We start from the raw sequence: 25,908 nt of genomic DNA, 5'->3' as shown, positions 1-25,908 counted from the left end.
CGCTAATAATGCTGCCATAGCATTCTCAGGTACCACTGAACTCGAGTCCTTATTAAGGGGAGATAGAGTAAGCGAGTTTGGAGATTGCACTGGATCAGTTAAAGTAACAGTTTGATCCCCTGGCGAGGCGGTGTTAACCCCTTTCAAGAGTTAGCAGAGCATCGTATCTGTTCGTTAATGGAAGTTGTTTGGAAGGGGCTGTTTAGAGGCAGCAGCAGGTGGACCACCTGAAGCCATTGCGCCCTTTGTATTGGAGTTCTCTCGCTGGGGAGGCTCCACCTGATCACTTTGCGATTGCTCTTTTACTTTAAAATATGAGCGGAGGGAGGGAGTGACTTTTATTTTTGTGTGTTTCTTTTTTTGTTGATACTTCGTTCTTAACTGTGGCTTACTAACCTCTACCTGACAACTACCCGCCTTCACCGCTTTCAGTTGTTTTACTGCGTATTTTAACTGATCCGGGGCAGTTAGAGATTTTGGTGATGTTATTGGGCCTTCCTTTTGGGTGATATTTCGGGAGTTACTACTTAAGGAACTCTGCAGGTCACCTTTCCCCCAGGCCCCCCTACTCCGTAGAGTATATCTATTTATATCCTGTTCTGGCCCAAGACTACAATGCTTCCCCTTTTTATCACTAGCTTCAGAGGATTTATAACTAGGTTTTTACTACAGCTAAACTTGGCTCCGCCTCAATACAAGCTTGCGGTGTATCCCCTTAACTCCTTACCGTTTTCATTTGTAGCGTCCTGTGGTGAGGTTTACAAAGAAGCAATCCCACTTCAGGGGCCTCCAACTCCAGCAAGGTCAAATGCGAGGAAGAGGCTCCCCGCTGCCTCTTCGCGGGAAGCCGACTCTTGCTGCAGTGCGGCAGTCCCAGCTGAGCCACGCTGCTACCTCAGGCCAGTCTCCTCCCAGCTCCCTGCCGCCACAGAAGACGCCACGGGAAACAGCGAAGCGAACCAGCAACCCGCAGGAAGCCGACTCTCGCTGCCGCCATCGCCACCGCCCCAGGTCAGGTCAGTCTCCTCCCTACTCTCCACTCCGTAATCAAACAATGTAGAAGGAAGAAGCAAGGAACAAATAAAAGGCAATCGGGAACAAAGTTAGTAAATTGTGCGCACAGGAACCGCCAATGCTTTCTCTAACGTAGCCGGCACAGAACCGTGCTCACATTCCGCTTCCCACTAATGGTGGAGAGAACTCCCGACCACGACTAGCTCGCATCCGCCATGTTTCCCCCTTCATCATTGGGCTTAGCCCAGAACTAGGGACAGAAGCAGCTTGTAAAGTGTGTCCCAGGCCTGCCATTGCAGGGCATGTGTGCAGTCTGTGACTGCCATGTCGACTTGGCAAGTGCATCCACTTGCCAGACCCTAAACCTTCCCTTTTCTTCATATCAGACACCCCTACGGTAGGCGCAAGGGCTGGGTGCATTGTAAGGATAAGGTAGGACATGCCCTGGTGTGTGTGGCATGCACTAATAGTGAATTACAGCAATTTTACGTTTTTCATTATTCCACGGCTACTTGTTCCCCATAGGCCTGAATGGGCAGTTTGATTAGTACATCTTATAATCCTAACTAACTCAGGGAAGTAGGTAGAAATTCGAATTTAGTATGCCTTAACTCAGATTGATAAAATACATTTTAGTGAAGTTGGTTTTAACATTCTGTGTTTGAAAATACCACTTTTAGAAAGTAGGCATTTTCTTGCCTAACTATCCGAGCCTGCCTCTGCTAGGTTGTGTATTCCTTGTCTGGAGATTGAGTGACAGGAGCTGGGGGATTCCAGGAGACAGGGTGAGTCAGTACAGGGATGAATAGAGAAATCTGCATGTAGATGGGTGGAAAGAGTTGCACCTGGGACCTGAATAGGGCTGTGCCTTCCCTCCACAATGCTGGCTCCACCTCCTGTGGTGTGTCTGATGCCCCTGGCCTACACTGTGCAAGGAAAGAAGGAGTCTTGTCAACAAAGTGCTTCAGACTGACCAGAACTGGTTTGGACTAGGCAAAGGTTCCTCTGCCTTCAGAGGACAAAGGATTTTGCAGTATAAATATGGGGACCCAGACCCCAAGACTTTAGATCACTTCTGGGAACAAGACAAACCTTTTGCCAAGGAGAAGAACCAAGGAAGCTGCAGGAGTTCGGACCGCCCCTCTGCCAGTGTGCTGCTTGCTGGGTTGGCTGAAGTCTCAGGGCTACAAGATTTCACCACCAGCTCCCCCCTGAATTTCCTTTCTGGGAATTCTATCTGCAGAAGCCTGCGTGTCATTAGGAGCTGGAAGCGTGACTCAACAAGAAGAAGTGTGTCGGCGCCGCAGCTGTTGTCGTTGCATCGCCAGAGAAGTGTGCCGCCGCTACTGCTGACAAGCGTGCTTTTGTCGCAGTTGTTTGCCGTCGCATCACCGGAGAAGCGTGTCGCCACCAAGAGGGTCACTGTCACATCACCGGAGAAGCTTGTCGCAGGGCCTGCTGCGGGTCCAAAGTACAGAGTTTGCCGCAAGGTCGTCTGGGCGTGCACGCATCGTCTTCATGTCGTCGCGTCAAGGACGCCATCTTATCGCATCTCACCGGATCATCGCATCTTATCGAGGTGCCATCTTGTTGCATCGCAACCGGATTGCACCACGAGAATCTACGCATCACCTCCTCTCTGGTAAGGATCAAGACACATCCCCTACTCTGCGCAAGCATTGAGGTGCGACGCATCGTCTCCCCAGATGCACGGAACCAACGCATCTACCTTCCTGCGAACCTTTTGTTTGTTTTGCGTTACGCACCCAGGTACTTTTGTGAGAACTTTGTCGCATTCATCATCAACCTGAATTAAGTAACTACTACCATCTTTTAGTCTATTTTAAGTACAGTATTGGGGATTTTTTTTGTTTGTGGTCTTGTGTTAAGTCTATATAAAGAATACTTATTTTTATAAAACCTGTGTGGTGTCCATCTGTAGTGTTTTTACTGTATTACTGTGTATATTTACAAATGCTTAACACACTGCCTCTGAGATAAGCCTGTCTGCTCGTGCCAAGCTACCAAGGGATGAGCAGGGGTTATCCAGTAGTGTAATCCCCTTTCCCTGACTTAGAAGAAAGGGTCCCTATTTGGTCAAAGGTGTATACCATTGCCAACTAGAGACCCCCAGTCCTAACATTGGTGGCAGCGGTGAGATTCGGACCCCCAGTTCTAACATGGTGGTAGAGAGGGACTCTGTAGTAGATGTGATCATTGGGGGGGGGCACCAACAAGCATTGTGGTGCAAGGCGCCACCAGTGCTAAAGCCGGCCCTGGTTCAACTATTGTCCCCTCACACAGGCACATGCATCTGGCAGCAAAGTATATCTGCTTAAATATGGCTCTCAGACGCACGCCGATGTCTTACTGAAGCTAATGAGAAGCCACACAGATCAGCAGGGGCAGGATCCCAAGCACTGTCCCAGATTCTATAGGGCTGTAATTCCAGTCCTATCAATAAGTTGTGAGATGGATTTAGATGTGTCTTTTATTTTCCATGCCTGCCCATGCTACTCTAACTCCTTGTTGGGAATCATTGGCTTGCTGGTTCCAATGTCCGGCACTAGATTCCTGCTCTGCTGCAGCCATGGTACCTCCAAGTTGCCCACAAAAGAAGCAAGTTAAGCACTGAAAATGTTTCTCTGTTTATGTATGTGTGTATTTGTGAGTATGTTTGTGAATGATTGAAAGTGAATGGGATTGAGTGAATGTGTGTGTGTGTGAGTGCCAAGGAGAGTAAAAGTGAGTGAGAATCTGAGCTTTAGAGTATGACACTGAATAAGCAAAAGTGATAACACGGAAGTGAATGAAGGAGTGTTCATGCGTTAACAGTGAGAAATTGGAGATTATGAGAGAGTTTGGAAAAGAGTTACGAGCATAGCTATAAAGGATGCAGCAGGTACAGTTGCACCAGGGCCCAGAGTCAATGAATGAGAAACGGTAAGTGTGTGAGTATGAGTATGTTTGTATGTGGGCAACAGTGAGTGGGAGGTTGTAAGTGAGAATATGTGAGTGAGAGAATGTGAGCTAGAGTGAGCAAGGGGGAACAGCGTAAATGTGAGAGATACTGACTATGAGTGAGGCGATTTTTTACAAAACGGCGTGAACTCCTTGCATAGAGCCCAGAGTATCGTAGCCCGCTGTTCCAATGTATGAAGGGGCTGCAGTGAGGAAGAATAAAAGTGGTTGAAAAGGTAATGACAAGTTTTGCTGCATGGTTTAAGCAGCTGAAGCTTGCATTGGAATGCAGAAATATGTAGCTATGGAAAGACAGAACCTGGTAGACCTGACAGAGCACATTGTCTTCGGGAGTGTGTGGGTTAGGGAGAGAAATAAGATCAAAGATAATCTCCCTTCAAGACACTGCAGTGGAATTATGTCATCTGGCCTGTCTATGTTCCTAGCTGCAGCCAATACCAGATACTATCATCCTTCCTGCCATTGGCAGCCCTTAAAATACTTGTAAGAAATGATGGAGTTTAATCGTGGCTGCCCAGTTTTTGTATATATGGATTTGCTGGGCCAAGAAATCAGTACACTTTACCTCTGCTATATAGTTTACATGTTTCTGTGTGCTGATTTAAAAGTATAGGGAAAGGTAATTTCTTTGATAAAGGTTGGAAATATTTTTTTTTCACCTCGTTTGAGTTTATCTCTTTTTGAGTACGTTTTACCCAGAGATTAACAAACTTCTCTCTTTCCATTCCACACTGTAGACAGTGGTCCTGTAGATGTACACTAACCTACTACACTACATATTCCTGGATCTTTTGATTCAAATATTATATTTACTGTTTTACTGACTTTAGTAAAGAGTCACTGTGGCCTGTGAGTTAAGATCAAACTGCTAGATACATCAACGTTCGATTTTGCGAGTCCTTAATTGCGAAGGACTCGCAAAATCAGATGCATGTAGGATTTGCTAAAATATTAGCAATTCCTAAATATTCCTTATCTGCGACTCGCAGAGTGGGATTCGCAAATAAGGAATGACATCTCATTGATTCCTATAGGGCCATAGGAATGAATGGGGAGGAATTCTCAATTTGCGATTAGCAATTAGCTAATTGCAATTTGAGAATGCGATTTCAAGGGTGACGGGTGTCCAAAGGACACCCTGTTGCACCCCTTAAATTGACCTGGACACTGGTATTGCGCACGCACATGTCCCAAGGACATGTGTGTGTGTAACATACAACTTTGAAAGATGCACTTTAGTGCATTTTTCACAGTTTTCGCTATTTACCATGAAGTTTGATTTCACTGTAAATAGCGACCCCTATCAGCGAAATCGCTAGCTATTTTACATTCATGCATTGCGAGATTCCTTAAATGCAATCGCAAATAGCGATTTATGCATTTGGGATGATGCATCCCAAATGCATAAATACCGGTCGCAGAGAGGCAGATTCTGCGAATCTGCCCCTTTGCGAACTGTATTTCGCTTGATGCATCTAGCTGTTAGACCCTTACTCTGAAAGTTAAATGTTCAATTCAGGGTGTTTTATGGGCTCTGTATGTTCAGTCAAAAGTATATGCAATGGTAGTGTATTTGATACAGTTTTGAAAACAATTGTTTTCATCTTGTTTGAATATATCTCTTTTTAAGTACATTTTACCCCAAAGAATAAAAATGGTCTCTCACTCTCTCTGTATCTCTCTCTCTCTCTCTCTCTCTCTCTCTCTCTCTCTCTCTCTCTCTCACTCTCTCTCTCTCACCTTTCATCTTGAAATAGGGGATCCTGGGTAAATTTTCTGTAAGACAAGAGGAAATTCTGAAAAGATGTAAAAGAAAGGAGGGAGACTGCAAGAAAATTGTTAGGATTAGATGCTAGAATTTCTCCAATCACTAGCAAGTGCATAGGATAAATCTGGCATCTCCACCGCCAACTCATAAGAACATTCCAGGACCGGGGAAGCTGCTTTCATCTGAAGAAGGCCCAATTAGAAGAAGAATCCTGACTTCTGACTCCTGCTGGAAGAAGAGGACAAGCTCAAGATTGCAAGGACTCCTGGATGCTGCTGGCACCCAGGGACTGGAACTGCTGCTCAAGGGTCAAGTGGTTGGGCTTCTGTTTACCTGCTTCAGGGCCAAAAAAAGGAGAAGGACTCTTAATTCCAGGAGGATCCAGTTGACTAAAGAGGAATCGCCCTACATGAGATCTGACATGATAGAAACCTGGTGCCCAGAAATCTGCCCTTAGTAGTGAGGGGCTGCAGAACTGACCAGAGGAATTTTGTCCAGCAGTTACAGACTTTGCCAGCCTGGCTTGGGCGATCCGCCCGCCATCCTAATGGGGCTAAAACCTTCGACCAGGAAAACACACTTGGGATATCCAGCCTCCTCTCCATCTTGGTCGGCATGGAATTGCGCAAAAGCTGGTCCATCCCAGACTGCTGTTTTTGCATAGAGTTTGACTTTTTCAAGCTACATTTTGCTTTATAACTTTGAAATCTTTGCAAATTCTTAACTCTGATCCCTCTTAACGAATTTTGGTGATCTTGATGTCTATTTGCTCATTATTTTTTTCTATGTTTCTAAAGTGAGGTGGGAATTGTATTGTGTTGTGATCTTCTCTTCAAATGTGTTGGCACACCTCTCTGGGGGATTGTCTGGTGCTTGTGCCAGGCTGAGCACAGACTCCCTCATAACTGTATTTTTACCTAACCAGAGTAGGTTTATTGAATTTGTAGGGTTACCCCACACCCCCAAGTGAATAAACCCATGTCTAACAATGCTGAATCAGAAAGGGGAAGTCCAACAGCAGTCCAACAAGACATTGTAGGTTTGGTGACCTGCCATTTTCATCTAGTTTCTGGCTAACCACAGCAGTCGTCTTTTATTTTCCGCATTTTCTGAATTTCTCATTGTTCCCTCAGCTAAGAGCAGAAACAGGAGAGACTCTATTTGGTCCTGTAGGGATGAAAGAATGTCATTGTTATTTGACTGTTCTTTTTTCATTAAAACCATCACATATTCATTGACACCTAACCAAGATAATGAATTGCTCAGATTTTTATACTAACCAGTCGACCAGAATGCAGTCATGACCTTTTTAGTGTTACCACTGCCACCTCTTCCCATTGGAGTGGATTAAATCATAAATCACTGTAGCGCTCTGGCTGAGCTGCAGTTAAAGTGCACTGCAGTTACACATGGCAATGAAAAAGTTTAATTTTACATGGCAGTAAAATTAAAACCAAATTCTATTCAATTGTGTAGGCCTGGCTAGGCTTTTCCATAATATGCCTAAGTGAAATGAAAATCTTTCTTTTTCACCACTGCTTAGGAAAAGGCTAGATAAATCCTTCAAAGTCATTTCTTGCTTGATTTGCTTCCTAAAACCAGACATTTCATAGCTTAAGTACAAGAGTAACTTTGCAAAAATGTACTTTAGGTTGTCTACACCAAATCGGGTTTACAACCACTTCTGCAACTCATCACTCCTCCAGTGCTGAAATACACATCCTTGGGGTGGGAATTTTAATGCTCCTTGCTCAGATAACAGTAACTATCTATGAGCCTAGGAAAGGCCAATTCATGTTAAGGGATGACCACTTTACAGGGATAAGCTAACTGGGAGTGGACAGGAGAAGTTCAGGGCTAAAAGGCAGCACTGGCACTTCGTCGTTTGACTCGGAGATGCCATAGAGAGTTCCTCCTATTCATTCCCAGAACCTTTCCAAACATCCAGCCTCCTCTCACAGTAGGAGGTAAAACCAGTTTGGATACTTATCACACACCTAGAGCGGGAATACCATTTGTTGGCTAAGAGAATTAACAACTCTGGCTCAAAGGACAACACCTTGCCTCTGGGTCCAGGAATGGTCAGCGGGCATTAACTAGTGACATTTTAGCAGGGTTTAGCAAGCTGAGAGTAAACAGGAACAGTTTGCAGAGAGAGGGCTGCAGAGCTGACCAGAAGAAGATTGTCCAGCAGTTAGAGATTAAGTCTTAGTCTTAAACCTTTGACCAGGACAACCCACTTGCTATATCCGCCCTCCACTCCATCTTGGTTAGCCTGAAATTGGGTATAGGTCCCAGTCCATCGTGAGGTGCTGTTTTTCCATAGTGCTTGACATGTTCTAGGTGCGTTTTGCCTTAAAATTCTAAAAATTCATATCTGTGGTTTCCCCATTACCTATTTTGGTGATCTTGGTGTTTGTTTGCTAATTATTTTTCTCCATTTTTCTAAAATGGAGTTAAATTGTATTGTGTTGTGTTCTTTACTTCAAAATTGTTGGCACTGCTTGAACTTAGCACACAACTCTCTGGGGATTGCCCACTGCTTGTGACAGGCTGAGCACAGATTCTCTCAAAACTATGTTTTGACCTGCCCAAAGTGGTATTATTGAACTAGTAGGCATATCCCTTCCAAAATGAGTAACTCCATTTCTGACAATGCCCAATCAAGAAGGTAAAGCCAGATATTCAGCAATAGAGTCCTTGCAGTTTTGGTGACCTGCTACATTTTCTGGATCTGCTGAGCTCCATCTGCTAAGAGCATAAACAAGAGGAGCTTCTGTTTGGCCCCTTTGGAAAGAAAAGCTTTTAATTGCAAGGCATCTGCTCTTTTCTCATGTAAGCTGTCACTTATTAATTGACACCTAACTGAGATACTGAATTGCACATATCCCTATACTACCCATGAGATCAGTATCTTGTAATATTGTAGCAAGGATGCCATGCAGCATCGGATAGGGAAGGCGGGCAGTCAGGCATTGGCCGATGGGCCAGTGCCTAAGGGTCACCAGTGGGCCAGTTTTTGTCACCCGGCCCACAATGTGAAGATTATGTTCAGTGTATTTATTTGTGATGAAAATCCAAGAACAGAAGTGAAATATTAACATCTTTTTGTGACATTTGTAATAAAGTTTGAAACATTGAGAGAAAAATTTGAACCAGTTGTTGTTGAATGGTTGCACAGATTGATGCTGTGATGGAGCGGAGTGATGTTGTAGTGGCGCTGAGTGATGCTGTGATGGTGCTGAGTGATGCTGGGGTTGCGCTGAGTGATGTTGTGGTGCCCCTGAGTGATGCTGTGGTGGAGCTGAGTGATGCCATATGCTATGTTTTCTATCCTATGTTTTGTTTTGTTATGCTATGCTTTGCTATCCTATGCTTTCATTTGTTATGCTATGCTTTGTTTTGTTATGATATGTTTTATTATGCTATGCTATGTGTTGCTATGCTATGCTTTATTATACAATGCTATCTTTTGTAATGATATGCTATGTTTTGTTGTGTTTTATTATGCTATGCTTTGTTATGCTATGTTTTGCTGTGTTTGGTATGCTATGTTTTGCTATGCTATTATTTGTTTTGTTTTGCTATGCTATGTTTTGTTACGCTATGCTATGTTTTGTTGTGTTTTGCTGTTTTGTTATGCTATGTGTTGTGTTTTGTTATGCTATGTTTTGTCATGTTGTGCTATGTTTTGTTATGCTATGCCATGATTTGTTTTCCTATCCTATGATTTGTTTTTTATGCTATGCTATGTTTAGTTTTGCTGTCCTATGATTTGTTTTGTTATGCTACGCTATGTTTTGTTGTATTATGTTATGCTATGTTTTGTTGTGCTTTGCTATGATATGCTTTGTTATGCTATGCTATGTTTTGTTATGCTATGCAATGTTTTGTTGTGCTTTATTATGCTATGCTTTGTTTTGCTATGCTATGTTTTGTTATGCTATGTTTTGTTATGCTATGCTTTATTATGCTATGTTTTGTTATGCTATGCTAAGCTTTGTTTTGTAATGCTATGCTATGTTTTGTTATGCTATGCTATGTTTTGCTGTGTTTTGTTATGCTATGTTATGTTTTGCTATGCTTTGCTATGCTATGTTTTGTTATGTATGCTATGTTTTGTTGTGTTTTTTTATACTTTGCTTTGTTATGTTTTGCTATGTTTTGTTATGCTATGTTTTGTTATACTGTGCTTTGTTTTGTTATGTTATACTATGTTTTGTTGTGTTTTGTTATGCTATGCTATGTTTTGTTTTGCTATGCTTTGTTATGTTTTGTTATGCTATGTTTTGTTGTGTTTTGTTATGCTATACTATGCTTTGTTGTATTTTGCTATGCTATGTCTTGTTTTGTTATGCTAGGTTTTATTTGCTATCCTATGCTTTGTTTTGTTATGCTATGCTATGTTTTGCTATCCTATGCTTTCTTTGTTATGCTATGCTGTGTTTTGTTATGCTATGCTATGTTTTGTTATGCTATGCTGGTGAGGGTGTGTGAGAGTTAGTGAGGGAGGGGGTGTGAGGGTTAGGGGGTGTGAGGGTGAGGGTTTGTGAGTGAGAGGCTTGTGAGGGGGTGTGAGGGTGTCTGAGGGTGAGGGTGTGAGGGTGTATGAGGGTGAGGGGATCTGAGGGTGAGGGTGAGGGGGTGTGAGGGTGAGGGTGAGTGAGGGTGAGAGGGTTGTGAGGGTGAGAGGGTGAGGGTGAATGAGGGTGTGTGAGGATGAGGGGGTATGAAGGTGAGTGAGGGTGTGTGAGGTTGTGAGGGAGGGTGACGGTGATTGAGGGTGTGTGAGAGGGTGTGTGAGGGTGAGGAGGTGTGAGGGTGTGTGGGGGTGAGGAGGAGTGAGGGTGAGGGTGAGGGTGAGGAGGAGTGAGGGTGAGGGTGTGTGAGGGTACAACATAAATGGTGGCAGGGCAGACATCATAAGAGAGAAACACAAATGTTAAGATAACAGTGCTCGAAGGGGTTGTGAGAAGGTGAAAATGGGATTAAAGGGTTTTAGAGGGGCTGGGGCCATGCAGTGGTGGTAAAGAGAGCTCCGGATGGGGAAGGGCGATACATATGAGGAGCGTAGAACTGGGGTGCGATGTCGGGCACTGGTTGAAGCTGAGCAGCAAAAGAGATGACAAAAGAATGTATGTGCCACGAGCGCTGGGAGGGGGGCTGGGCAAGCAGCAGATGGTCCTGTTTATGACCTGCGGAGTCGTGAAGTGGCTGGTGGAAAATGGAAGCAAAGCGGCCGGTCGCTTTGATGCCCTTGGCTTGTCTTGCTTGGTGGGAGGGGGAGCGGATTCCTGTGCACGTGCTTTTCTCAAATGAACTGCATGGGATCCTCAGTGGGTAGACTTTCCGAATGGCCTACTATAATCTCTCCGAACAATGCTTACGCATTGCTTCAATGAGACCTAACAATGCTTATGCATTGCTTCAACGAGACCTAAAAAGTGCTAATGGGCATGTGTGTGGGCTGTAAAATGTATGAAAAACTGAATGATCTATTAAGGACAAGATTAAAGGTGCAGTAGTGAATGAGCAAATGGGTAGTACGCTACCTCGTGGGGACCTGTTTGAAATAAAATTGTTTAAAGCACTACGGCTAGCTAAAGATGGCTGCTTGTCTAGTGACAGAAGGCGTGCTATAACATTAGTGTATTGTTGTGGTAGGGACTTGAAACTGGTACAGCGTCTGTCTATAGCCATGGTTAACTTTCACTAGCAGCTGCATATAATGGAAGCAGGAGGGCCCGACGGGCGGAGGGAGGGAACGACGGGCAAACCGGATTTTGTGTGGCAAGGTGCTACAAATTAACCTGTGAGGTAGTAAAAAAAGTGCTTGGGACATGTATCTGGCCTGTGGAAAGTATGGAGGGTAAAATTATTTTTTACGGGCAAAATTAAAGGTGCAGTAGCGTATTAGCATATGGGTAGTGCTGCCCTGTAGGGTAATGCTCCGTTAGAAGATCTTTATTGTAGCACTGTGGCTAGTTTTAAGATAACTGCGTGTACAGTGACAGAACGCGTGCTATGTATATTTTTGTATTGTTTTGCCAGCGGCTTGAAACCAGTACAGCATTTGTGTATAGCCACGCCGGGTGTGACCAAGATCGGCATACAATGTAGGGAGGAGGGGCTCGAGGTGGGAGGGAGGGAGGGAGTGAGCAAGGGGCGAATAGGAATCTGTGTGTTTAGGCGCTACAAATTAGCGTATTCTTTGATAAAGGTTGAAAATAACTTTTTTTCACCTGGATTCAATGTGTCTCTTTTTAAGTACATCTTACCTCAGGGTATTAAATCTACTCTCTCTCTGTCACTCTCTGTCCTTCCATTCAAGACTGTAAATGGTGTTACTGTATATAGGCCTGGGCGTAGTCGCAAACTTCCACAATGCGAAACTCTGCGAAGTGACAAAAAACTCCGCCAAGCTACACGGAGTTCCGCGAGCAGAGGAGTGCATTACCTCCCGCTATTCGCACGGATTTTTAGCACCGGGCATTTGTCCCATACTGTAAAATCAGCACAAACTGCATCACGCGCAGCGCAAGAGGGCACTACTTCTTTCTGCCACTAGAGTGGGAGTACATCTTAGCAAATAGAAGAACATTTTTCTCTTTCTCCCCCTGTCCTTTCATTCCACATTGTAAACCATGTTACCGTAGGTGTACACTACCCTACTGCACTACTTGGTTTTCGTTTCACATGACATATATAAGGTTTGATTCAGTTCAAAAAAGTGTCACTGTGCCTAGTGGTTAAGCTTTAAAACTCCTACTCTAAAGGTTAAGTGATTAATTTCTAGTGTTTCAATGGTCATGTGTGCTCATTTAAAAGTATAGGCAATGTTAATATATTTGATAAAGGTTGGAAAATATTCTTTTCTCCTTGTTTGAATATATCTCTTTTCAGTCGGTCTTACCCTAGAGAATAGACATCTTCTCTCTCTCTCTCTCTCTCTCTCTCTTTCGCTGTCTTTCCATTCCACACTGTAAAGCATCTTGTTGTAGGTTCACGCTAACCTAATGCACAAAATAAGGTTGGGATTTCGATTTGCATGTGATATATAAGGCTTGATTCAGTCTGGTAAAGAGTCACTGTGGCCTAGTGATTCAGGTGTTAGACTCACTCTTATTCTGAAGTAAAGCGTCAAATCCCTGGTTTTGTATTGGTTTTATGTTTGCTCTATTAAAAGTCTGGGCAATGGTAACAGCGGTGGCTCCTCCGTTATGGCGGCTGAGCATTGCCCCCCTGCCAGCAGAGACAAACTTGAAAAATAAAATGATAATAAAGTAGTTTTATTGTAATTTTATTGTCCTTCAGGGAACTGAGTCTTGGGGGCAGGGCCATACTGACCAGAGCACTGGAAGCATGGAGGAGGAGTGCTGGAGCACTGCTGTCAGTGCACATATTGGTTTAGCAGCCTGAGGACAGCCAAACAGATATGCACACTGAAATCTCTCCAACATGAGCTGCATTGCTGGGTGAAGAACTGCAGGCACAGGCTCCCAATCCCTGTTGGAGCGAAAAACCAGCCTGTTCAGGCCAATCCTAGTGTTTCTTTCATGCTGGGTATCAGCATGAAAGCAGTGTCTGAATTGGCAGTAGGGAAGTCTGGAAGCCTCAGCCTATGCACAGCAGAAAGCAGAATAGCTCTCCCTCTCTCTCTCTCTCTCTCTCTCTCTCTCTCTCTCTCACCTTTCATTTTGAAAGAGGGGATACTGGGTAAATTTTCCTGTAAGACAAGAGGAAATTCTGCAAAAGATGTAAAAGAAAGAAAGGAGACTGCAAGAAAATTGTTAGGATTAGATGCTAGAATTTCTCCAATCACTAGCAAGTGCACAGGATAAATCTGGCATCTCCACCGCCAACTCATAAGAACATTCCAGGACCGGGGAAGCTGCTGCCATCTGAAGAAGGCCCAATTAGAAGAAGAATCCTGACTTCTGACTCCTGCTGGAAGAAGAGGACACGCTCAAGATTGCAAGGACTCCTGAATGCTGCTGGCACCCAGGGACTGGAACTGCTGCTCAAGGGTGAAGTGGTTGGGCTTCTCTTTACCTGCTTCAGGGCCAAAAAAAGAGAGGAACTCTTAATTCCAAGAGGACCAGTTGACTAAAGAGGAATAGCCCTGCATGTGATCTGACATGATAGAGACCTGGTGGCCAGAAATCTGCGCTTAGTAGTGAGGGCTGCAGGACTGACCAGAGGAATTTTGTCCAGCACTTAGAGACTTTGGGGCACATTAGTATGGCGGGCAGACTTTGTCCGCCCGCCATACCAGTGGGAAATGGGAGCGCCCACTAAGGGTGCGGCGGTCCCGTACATCCCATTAGGATGCGCCCGCCACACTGGCTGGCACATCCCGCATTTTTAACATTGCGGCGCATTTTTAACAATCCGCCGCAATGCCAAAAATGCATGTTGTGCTTTTCAATGCACAACGTGACAGGCACTGCACGGTGCCTGCTATGTTGTACATTGAAATGCAGGGGAGTACCATAGGTATCCCCATGTGCACCCCCCACCCTTCCGGAGTACCTGGGGGCCCACAACGGGCCCCCCAAGCAGACCCCACATGCCTTTCCGTGGCAGCAAAGCCACCACGGAACGGCATTTCCAAAGCCACATTCTAATATGGCTGGCAGTGTCTTTCAGACACCGCCACAATATAGAACCCTTTTCTGCCTGGTCGACATGTTGACTGGGTGGAAAAGCGGCAGATACTCTTTCCGTCCGCCGCGGACCCCCCAGCCATTGTAATATGGTGGGGGTCATTTCTGCAAGGATGGCGGGCGGATCGCCCGCTATCCTAATGGGGCCCTAAGTCTGAAGCTAAAACCTTTGACCAGGAAAACACACTTGGGATATCCAGCGTCCTCTCTATCTTGGTCGGCCTGGAATTGCGCAAAAGCTGGTCCATCCCAGACTGCTGTTTTTGCATAGAGTTTGACTTTTTCAAGCTACACTTTGCTTTATAACTTTGAAATATTTGCAAATTCTTAACTCTGGTCCCTCTTAACGAATTTTGGTGATCTTGATGTCTATTTGCTCATTATTTTTTCTATGTTTCTAAAGTGAGGTGGGAATTGTATTGTGTGATCTTCTCTTCAAATGTGTTTGCACTGCTTGAACTCAGCATACACCTCTCTGGGGGATTGCCTGGTGCTTGTGCCAGGCTGAGCACAGACTCCCTCATAACTGTGTTTTTACCTAATCAGAGTAGGTTTATTGAATTTGTAGGGTTACCCCACACTCCCAAGTTAATAAACCCATGTCTAACAATGCTGAATCAGAAAGGGAAAGTCCAACAGCAGTCCAACAAGACATTGTAGGTTTGGTGACCTGCCATTTTCATCTAGTTTCCGGATAACCACAGCAGTCGTCTTTTACTTTCCACATTTTCTGAATTTCTGATGAAATAATTTAATTGTTATTTGACTGTTCTTTTTTCATTAAAACCATCACATATTCATTGACACCTAACCAAGATAATAAATTGCTCAGATTTTTATACTAACCAGTCGACCAGAATGACCTTTTCAGTGTTACCACTGCTACCTCTTCCCATTGGAGTGGATTAAATCATAAATCACTGTTGCGCTCTGGCTGAGCTTTAGTTTAAGTGCACTGCAGTTACACATGGCAATGAAAAAGTTTAATTTTACATGGCAGTAAAATTAAATCCAAATGCTATCCAATTGTGTAGGCCTGGCTAGGCTTTTCCATAATATGCCTAAGTGAAATGAAAATCTTTATTTTTCACCACTGCTTAGGAAAAGACTAGATAAATCCTTCAAAGTCATTTCTTGCTTGATTTGCTTGCTAAAACCAGACATTTCATAACTTAAGTACAAGAGTAACTTTGCTAAAATGGACTTTAGGTTGTCTAAACCAAATCGGGTTTACAACCAGTTCTGCAACTCATCACTCCTCCAGTGCTGAAATACACATCCTTGGCGTGGGAATTTTACTGCTCCTCGCTCAGATAACAGTAACTATCTATGAGCCTAGGAAAGGCCAATTTATGTTAACGGATGACCACTTTACAGGGATTAGCTAACTGGGAGTGGACAGCAGAAGTTCAGGACTAAAAGGCAGTACTGGCACTTCGTCGTTTGACTCGGAGATGCCATAGAGAGTTCCTCCTATTCATTCCCAGGACCTTTCCATACATCCAGCCTCCTGTCACAGTAGGAGGTAAAACCAGTTTGGATACTTATCACACACCTAGAGCGGGAATACCATTTGTTGGCTAAGAGAATTAACAACTCTGGCTCAAAGGACAACACCTTGCCTCTGGGTCCAGGAATGGTCAGCGGGCATTAACTAGTGACATTTTAGCAGGGTTTAGCAAGCTGAGAGTAAACAGGAACAGTTTGCAAAGAGAGGGCTGCAGGGCTGACCAGAAGAAGATTGTCCAGCAGTTAGAGATTAAGTCTTAGTCTTAAACCTTTGACCAGGACAACCCACTTGTTGTATCCGCCCTCCACTCCATCTTGGTTAGCCTGAAATTGGGTGTAGGTCCCAGTCCATCGTGAGCTGCGGTTTTTCCATAGTGCTTGACATGTTCTAAGTGTGTTTTGCATTAAAATTCTAAAAATTCATATCAGTGGTTTCTCCATTACCTATTTTGGTGAATTTGGTGTTTGTTTGCTCATTATATTTCTCCATTTTTCTAAAATGGATTTAAATTGTATTGTGTTGTGTTCTTTACTTCAAAATTGTTGGCACTGCTTGAACTTAGCACACAACTCTCTGGGGATTGCCCACTGCTTGTGACAGGCTGAGCACACATTCTTTCAAAACTATATTTTGACCTACCCAGAGTGGTTTTATTGAAATAGTAGGCATATCCTTTCCAAAATGAGTAACTCCATTTCTGACAATGCCCAATGAAGAAGGAAAAGCCAGATATTCAGCAATAGAGTCCTTGCATTATACTACCCATGAGATCAGTATCTTGTAATATTGTAGCAAGGATGCCATGCGGCATCGGATTGGGAAGGCGGGCAGTCAGGCATTGGCCTATGGGCCAGTGCCTAAAGGTCACCAGTGGCCAGTTGTTGTCACCCGGCCCACATAGGGGGGCAGCATCATGAGCAACGAGGCTCTGAGGGGGTTGCTTTCAGCAGCGTCACTAGACAAATATTGTTCTGCCTGCTGCAGACTTTATCTTGCCTCCCGTTGGGCGGGCGCAGATGCCCAGAATAATGTCCCACTCCCCTGTTGTAGGCCATTATCACCTGGGATCCAATGGAGCAGCAGCAGCGGCTATGTGCTTTTCTTCACCCCTCCCCTTCCAGGCCATCACCCTGAGGCTACAGCAGTTAGCTGGGCTCGGGTCAGTAAGTGAATGGCCATGCTGAGGGCCTTTCGTTGGCACCTCGGCTACAGTGTCTTTCAGGCCTTGGTGGTGGGGTGGGGGTTATGTTTGCACAAATCTTGCTGTGAAGCACCTTTCCCCGGTGGAAAATTTAGAATATGTGATGTTAGGGTCAGAGCTGCTGAATGTGGAACTATGAAATAGGTTTGAGTCCCAGCCTCACCTCAACATCCTTTGATTCGGGGAAAAATAACTTAATTGCACAAGGCCTAAAATAAAATTGAATTCTATATTCTGTAATGTAACTGGTGCTCATATAATTGTGTCCTTTTACCGAGTTTACGCTATATAAAACTACAATAAAAAATAACCTCTGTATGCTCATTTTTTAAGAATCTGCAAAGGATGGAACTTAATAATGAGACAGGATTCTTTATTCAATAATAAGAAATTCTGTATTCCTTCTTAACAAGGCTTTTATTCCGTTGTTTAGTTTTAATTATCAGTCACGGATGGTATAGAGACAAAATATCGACTCCAAAATATCGACTGGACATAATATCGAGTTTTAAATATAGACTGGACAAAATATCGACTGGACATAATATCGACTACAAAAATATTGTTTTTCAGGTAAGTGAAGTAATATCGACTGTATAAAATATAGATAGCAAAAATATCGATTTTTTAATAATATATAATATTTTATAGTGTATTTTTATGTAATAATATGTGTGAATAGTGTGTATTAATGTTATAAAATATTTTATTACATGAATTTTGTTTTTATAATAATTGCGTAATGTAATTCTGTAGCGGGTTGTGGGTTTATAGGGGAATAGGGTGGGAAGTAATTTAATAATAATTAATTAATTAATATATGTTTGTTAATATTTTTAATTAATAATTAATTGATAATTAATTAATATTAATTAGTTAATTAATTAATATAATTTTGAATATATTTTGTATTAGTAAATAATTGTTAATTAATTAATTGTAATTAGTTAATTACATTAATTAGAGTACATTTTTAATATATATAATTTTGTGTTATTTTTAAGTAATTAATTTTGAAAAAATAATATTAATTATTAAAATAATTACAGCTAATGTTCTAATATATTTACTTTATTGTTATTGTTAATTAATAATTAATTGGTAATTAAATAATATTGATAAATTTTGGGTAAAGGATCATTTTTAGGGTTCAGGGTCAGTTTTCAGTTCATGGGTAAAGGGGTATTTTTAGGGTTCAGGGTCAGTTTTCAGTTCATGGGTAAAGGGGTATTTTTAGGGTTCAGGGTCAGTTTTCAGTTCATGGGTAAAGGGGTATTTTTAGGGTTCAGGGTCAGTTTTCAGTTCATGGGTAAAGGGGTATTTTTAGGGTTCAGGGTCAGTTTTCAGTTCATGGGTAAAGGGGTATTTTTAGGGTTCAGGGTCAGTTTTCAGTTTTTGGGTAAAGGGGTATTTTTAGGGTTCAGGGTCAGTTTTCAGTTTTTGGGTGAAGGGGCATTTTTAGGGTTCAGGGTCAGTTTTCAGTTTTTGGGTAAAGGGGTATTTTTAGGGTTCAGGGTCAGTTTTGGGTTTTTGGGTAAAGGGGTATTTTTAGGGTTCAGGGTCAGTTTTGGGTTTTTGGGTAAAGGGGTATTTTTAGGGTTCAGGGTCAACAAATAAGATTTAAAAAAATTCTTTTTATTATTTACATTTATTATTTAATTATTATAATTTAATTTAAGTCGTTTTAAGTATATTTTAGTAATTAAAATTTAATATTAATTTAATTTAACACTGTTTTTAATAAAGTCGATATTTTTTACATCTATATTTTTGTTAACGATATTTTGTACTCGATATTTTTGTACTTACCTGTTTGTAGATACAAACTCGATATTTTGACTGTCGATATTTTGTCCACGATATTTTGGCAAGTCGATATTTTGTCCCTCGATATTATTTCAGTGATCCGTCACGGATCATAAAAGAAGCTTTAGACAACACTTTAAACTGCTTTCACCTTACGTTTACTGTTCAAACTTTAAAGTACATATCGATCTGGGGAGAAAAATACCAGCTTTAGGCTTTTTCATCATTTTTGTACTGGCAAGCACCTTAAAATACTGTTAATGCTTTTTTTAAAAAAACAGCCAGGTGGCAAACATAGCAATATCAGGAGTTGTGGCCTTTGGGACACTTTATTTCTCTTCTGACGCCCGCCAAAATATAGTGCTTCTAGTGTTCACCAATATTTCTTGCTCTATGAGCTTTAAAATACATCATTTATCAAACATATCTCTAAAAAAAGAGCCAGATGAAACTAGCCAAATGTTGTTTTGTGAACGGGCGTGATCCAGGAAGGTGGGCCACTTTTTTGAGAGTGCTCGGGCTGAATTGTGATCCCAATCCCTGAGGCTATGCACCCTGGTACAAGCAATAAAAATTGCCTTTATAACTGCTGCTACATAGCTACACCCCACAATTACTAGGGTTCAATGGGCCTCTCCGAGGATCTGAGCCCGGTGAAACTGCGCATGCAGCACCCCTGGTAGCTCACCCTTGTTATGCGGCCATGCCCATGTCAGTGTTGCCACTGCTATCTCTTCCCATCTAAGTGGTGTGAACTATCTTGGATATCCAAGAGACAGAGCCAGGACATCCTGGGGCTTATTTGCCCGGCCCTTGCACAGCCAGTATGTCCCTTTTTCCTATATTAACCCCTTCCCTGCTCATGACGAGCTCAGCTCGTCATGAGGCACAGTGGAGCTGTGCTTATGATGAGCTGAGCTCGTCATGAACAATGGGGTTCGATAATAGGCAGCACAGGAGGGGAAAACCATTAGCAGCCAAGGTGTTAAAAATGATATACCAGCGGCGCTAGGGGCTTGTAAATAAGCCCCCCTGTGTTTCTTCTCTTACAACTCTAAGTGATGAGATTTAGTCGGTTGGGCTTCCATTTTTGTTTCCTTCTGACAAAACGTTGTAATCTTGAAAGTATGTGCAATGGAGATCAGAGAAAGGCCAAAGAGTTGCACTGGGCAAACAATTTGAGAAAGGCAATTTGAGTATTACAAGCTATTCTCATTTGCACATACATTATACTCCCTATATTTATTTATTTGGTTTCTCTATAACAGTCTGGAATGTAAAGTACTTGAGAGCGTCAGACAGTAATTGAGATGGGTGCTTAAGTACAGAGTTTTGGCTGATATTTCACCCCAGGTTGGCAGGGTACCATGTTTCCTGTCAAGGGCGTACATTTGATATGTGTATGAGTTTTGAGAGCTATAATCTTGGCTTGCTTCAATTAAATCAATTAAGGAAACACACCTAGCAGGAATGATTTATAATACAAAAAGCCCTGTGACATGACAGTGGTAGTAACCCTCTTGGGAATCCCAACAACTTATAAAAAATCCCTCCAGTTATACAGTAATTTAACACTAAATATTCCTTCTGTTAAGGATAATTATTCTATAGTCTTTTGCTCACTTTTGATCCCACAGTTGATCCAGCAGTACTTGCAGCAACATGGAAATTTGGCAGCCATGCCAATTTCCAAGTGGAGCCAGACTGAACTGATATGTCTGTGATGTAGGTGATAGAGAAGGGCGATCAAGGTCATTGGAGCTGCCTGTTAACTCAGAAAAAATTAGCTGGGTGTGGATGATGATAATTTGCATCGGAAAGCTTAGCAGAACATAAAAATGTGCCCCTGGTGATGAGAAGTAGTGAGATGCACGGTGGATCCCTCATGTGATTCTCTAATCCATTGAGAGAAGGCTGCTAAGAAGGATGGTCTTGCCACAAGGAGTGCCAACGTTAGGCCTAGATGTAGGAGAGATCATGCAAGAGCATGGATCAATACAAAAATCAGGTAAGCTTACTCCCATTTTCCATAGCACATTCAGCTAATGCAAACTGAGGAGGAGGTGGAGCAAAGAGAATGCTATTAAAAGCTGGCAGCCATCATATTGACAGTTTGTTGGGTAAGCCAAACTTACTAAATATTGGTTGTTAGTGGCAATGTTTCAGGGAACAGACACCGTGAGAGGCCAAGTTGGCAGAGATAGAAGAATATGATACACTGCTGGCCCAAATGTTTAGACCCCATAAAAAGCATTTGACTCAGTTGATTTCTTGGTTTCTGGAACAGGAATATGGTGAAGATAACAGGGGTAAAATAAAAAAGGAGCAGCAGCAGGGAAAGGGATGGGGATAATTAAGCACATCAGCCATATTACCAGAAGGCAGCAATATTACAGTAATGTTTGTAAAGAACATTAACTATATGTAAAAAGGGTAAGGACAATAAGGGTAACACAAAACTACAAAATGGGACTGGTGCCCAACTGGAAATTCAACTTAGAGAAAGCAAGATGGAAGTGCCAAAAGTTATAAAACCATTTCTACAAGGCAGAAGTACATGATGTAAGATTATTCCATTAACAATCATACAGCCAGCAGAGATGCAACACAAACAGAAAGGCCAAATCAATGTACTACATAATCTCCTTCACATTGCCTTGCCCTTTGTTGACGCTGATTCCTAGATACATATGGTACTAATTACTAGGCACCAAGTAGGTGAACCCCAAATCCATCAAAGGAATAAGTGACCTCATTCGTGGGAGACCTGTAGAAGGGACTAACCCACCTAAGCTGCACAAATTTACAAGGCAATGCATATTATGAAAATCAAATAAGATATGTAAAGCAGGACCTATAATCATTTTGGGAATATTATCATGACACCTAGAGGTGACCAATATAGGTTTTCCCACAGATAAACTTATTTTGTCATTCATGTATTTATTTAATTGCGTCTATACAGGTAAATAACATAGCTAACATACTCAACAGTAAAATATGAGATAAACATTTAATAATGATTTTCGTGCTTGTTAATAAAACGATGGATTTAGGCCCAGATCTCTGTACTGGGGTGAATGTATGACATTGTTCTGCATTCTGTCCATCAACTGTTGTTTTTCACAGATGAAGATGACACCTGCATCCTGATATTGCTGGACCACCCAGCTGCTTTTGACACAGTCAACCATCCCCTCCTTACGTGTACCACAGAGTTGAGAATGGGATTCACAAGCAGTGTCTTCACTGGCTCACCTTCTGTCTTTCCACCCAATATCAGTTTGTTCACATAGGCACCTCCAAGTCACAAAAGATCACTATCAACTATTGAGTTCCCCAGGGCGCCACACCATCTCCTCCCATTTTCAATCTTTACATGGAGCTGCTTGTTGCATGACTCAAAGTTAACAACATTAAAGTTCATCAATATGTCGAAGATACACAATATCCTCTGCTTCAGATATCTAATGTCTCAAAGACTGCTTGCACATCAGCCATGTTTGCATGTCTACCGCCTACCTGAAGTTCAACCAAACAAAGACAGAATTTGTGTTATTTGCCAAGAACAACAAACAGAAAAACTGTACAAACCTTTCTCGATGACATGAACCTTGACTCCTTCAAACTCCAACTTTCACCAAATGCTAAGTCGCTTGGATTCACCCTGGACACCAATCTCACCCCAAGGAACACATTGCCAACAATACAAAGAATGGGCTGGCACCAGTGTTGTATCCCTATATGATGTCACTTCTAGAATTATTGGATGTCATGTAGAATGCATGTGGGTCAGCGGATCATTCTTCTGTTGGATCTCGCTGTTGCAACTACTGTCTGCCTCCTGTGGATGTCTAAGTTGTCTTCCTTCTTCAATAAATCTACTTGCTACATTCCCACGTGTGGATACCTTACTACATACGGATCATTCTTCTGTTGGATCTCGCTGTTGCAACTACTGTCTGCCTCCTGTGGATGTCTAAGTTGTCTTCCTTCTTCAATAAATCTACTTGCTACATTCCCACGTGTGGATACCTTACTACAACCAGCTGTCTCTTATAAAGACAGTCAAACTGTTTAGCCCGGAAAGAGACTTCAGAACGGTTGTTTACACACTCATATTCTTGGATCTAAACATTGATAATGCCCTGTTCCAAGGCTTTTCAGACTCAACACTGGCAATCTCTTTAAGGACATCCCACATGATGCCGCACATCTCATCCAGGGCCGAAAGACATATGATCAACCCCATTGTGATGGAACTTTATTGGCTCTATCTTGCCTGTCTGCACTATCTTCAAAATTAGCAGCATCATTTACAAAGCCATTTCCACCAACAGCCCCACTTATCTTATAGTTAAGTTCACCTTCTCTGATGGATCTCAACACACCCACCGCCAGAATTCCACCAGACTAAGAAGTCTAAAAAAGATTAAATAAGACTGCCGTACTTTTGCAACAAGCACACAGGTTCTGGAACAACATCCTCGTATCTATCAGTACCACACCAACACTGTACTCATTTATGAAAAATGTTGAACACTCATCACTTTTAAAAAAACAACATCAAAGGGCATTAACCATATGCAAGCCAGCTTCATCTCCTATTACTTGATGACTTTATGCTTGTCTTTAACCAGGTACAGTGCTCCACTACCTTTTAGCTAGGTTTGTGCTAGACAAATACCATATACAAACATACTTACATATATACATATATACATACATACATACATTTGACCAACATATTTTTAGAAATTAATCTGTTGAGCTATCTTTAATACATTAAGCAATCAATTGATGCTTGAATTTCCCTTAGATGTAGCAGTCTTCAGTCACTTGCAAGAAATCTAAACTGTTTTGTGCAAACCTCTAAACTGCTCTGCTAAAACTTGTAATTAATGAATAAACTAAATGTAACTTTTATTTGATGAATGCGTTCACTCAGTATGTGCTACTAAAGTTGTGGTTCAGCTCTGTGGCATGATTAATAACATAGGTGAGATGCTGTCTCTCTTCGTCTTGCAAGGACCGCAAATATGCTGAATTGATATCTGTGTATGAGGATTCTGATTAGAAATTGAATGTCAACTAATTGTTCTGATTTCGGAGCACTGCCGTGAATCCTTTCTCCATGCCTGCCTCACGTATCACCCCAGATATATCATTCAAATTCACAATAATCAAAATGACTATAATGTGACTGGAATGCACAGAGAAAACAGATGTATATTTGAGGCTTAGAATTCTGACTTTGGAATAAAGAGTGCATGCTAGATAACTGGGTTCAAATCTCCAATCCAATGCCATTAGTTATATAACTTTTCCAAAACATTTATCATGTGCAAAAGTTTACCTAAAACACAAAGGCCCACCTACATCAAAGCAAAAACTTGTCGCAAACTGGCATATTCTCAGAATCTGCCCCTTCGCGACCGGTATTTTTAGGTCGAGAACAATATATCCCGCAAGGGATAAATAGACGAGAGTATAGTGTGCAAACCAAGGTCTTAAATCATTGTGGATTTTGGACAGTTCGTGTGGTGCAGTCGAGCGGAAAGCGCGTCCACATCAAAGCCATCAGCCTACCACCCACAGGCATCTGTTGCTTCCCCAGCGTGCGCAGTGCGCGCTCTGCCTCACTTTTCCTCCCCCCTAATTACATCCCGCTTTCACTTCGCGAGTCCGTGAGCTTCACTTCAAAGGGGCCGCCAATGCTTTCAGCACTCCGCTTCCCCGCAACCAGCATTCAACCCCCACCTTTTAGTAAAAAAAAAACAATTGCAGCTTTGCCCAACTCTCTACTATTTCCAATGTTCCAGGTTTTACAAGTTTTGCCTCTTTTCACTTGCCGCTTTTCTCTGGATCACACATTGGTTTACTGGTTTCCCTGGCCTCCTTAGTGCTGGTCTGCCAGCTCCGACGTCTGCCTCTACCTCATCCTGCGCCGCCCCGGAAGATTCTGCTTCACCTTCCACGTCCCGAGCCTGCTCCGCCACTGTGTTCCGCTCCAACTCTCTGCTCTGCCCTGCCGTTTCACCGTACTGAACTGCTGTGTCACCGCTTCATCATCCCCCGGTAGGTTCGCTTCACTATACTTCGGTTTTATTCTTCTACTGCTTTGTGCTGCTTTTAGGAAAAAAGGCCTCTCTTTTGCTTTTGGAACTTCCTGCTGTCTGCGACTTAAATGTGCACCGTGCTCATTTTTCGACAGTGTGCGATGCTTTGCACAATAGTGTTTCATTTTATTTAGAGGCTATTTGCGGGGCAGAGCGGAACAAGTTTCCTATTTAAACATTTACGCTAAAATCTGTGCTTAGCATAGTGTGCTGCAGACTGGTATTTTGCTGCTTATGTCTTTACATCCAGATATACAATACAACAACTAACATTACACCTATTTATTTTATTTTATTTAATGCAATTTTATATAGCGCAAACATTACCCGAGAACGAACAAGGACTATTGGCTTTGTCAATGGTTGTTAGTTGCACAGTATACCACTCTCGGGCTCACCTCCTGCTCCCCCTTTCACAATGCACTTGCACCCCCCCCCCCCAACCCCTCCCATTTGTTCTCTATTCGCCTCCAAGACCCATGCGGTCTCTTGGGCTCTGCGGGCACAGCCATGGTTTTTTTCAGTAATTGAAAAAAACACTTTTCGTAGCCACAGTAGGGATAGCCGTGGCACAGAGCAGCGTACCGGGTCCCGGGATGAAGACATTGCAGGCATGAGAGCCGCTGTTCTATGTTTTTTTTAAAACATCACACATCTCCAATAGAAGTGCTTAAACAGCTGGGCACTTACCGCACCATCCAATGCTCATGACACCAATGGAGCATCTGTTAAACCCTGCAAGGTGAAACACCAATGGCCAGATTTTAGATCGTTGTTTTAAACATTTACGCTAAAATCTGTGCTTAGCATAGTGTGCTGCGGACTGGTATTTTGCTGCTTAT

This window comes from Lissotriton vulgaris, chromosome 4_1, assembly GCF_964263255.1.
Source record: "Lissotriton vulgaris chromosome 4_1, aLisVul1.2, whole genome shotgun sequence".
NCBI lineage: Eukaryota > Metazoa > Chordata > Amphibia > Caudata > Salamandridae > Lissotriton > Lissotriton vulgaris.
This window is presented reverse-complemented; position numbering follows the sequence as displayed.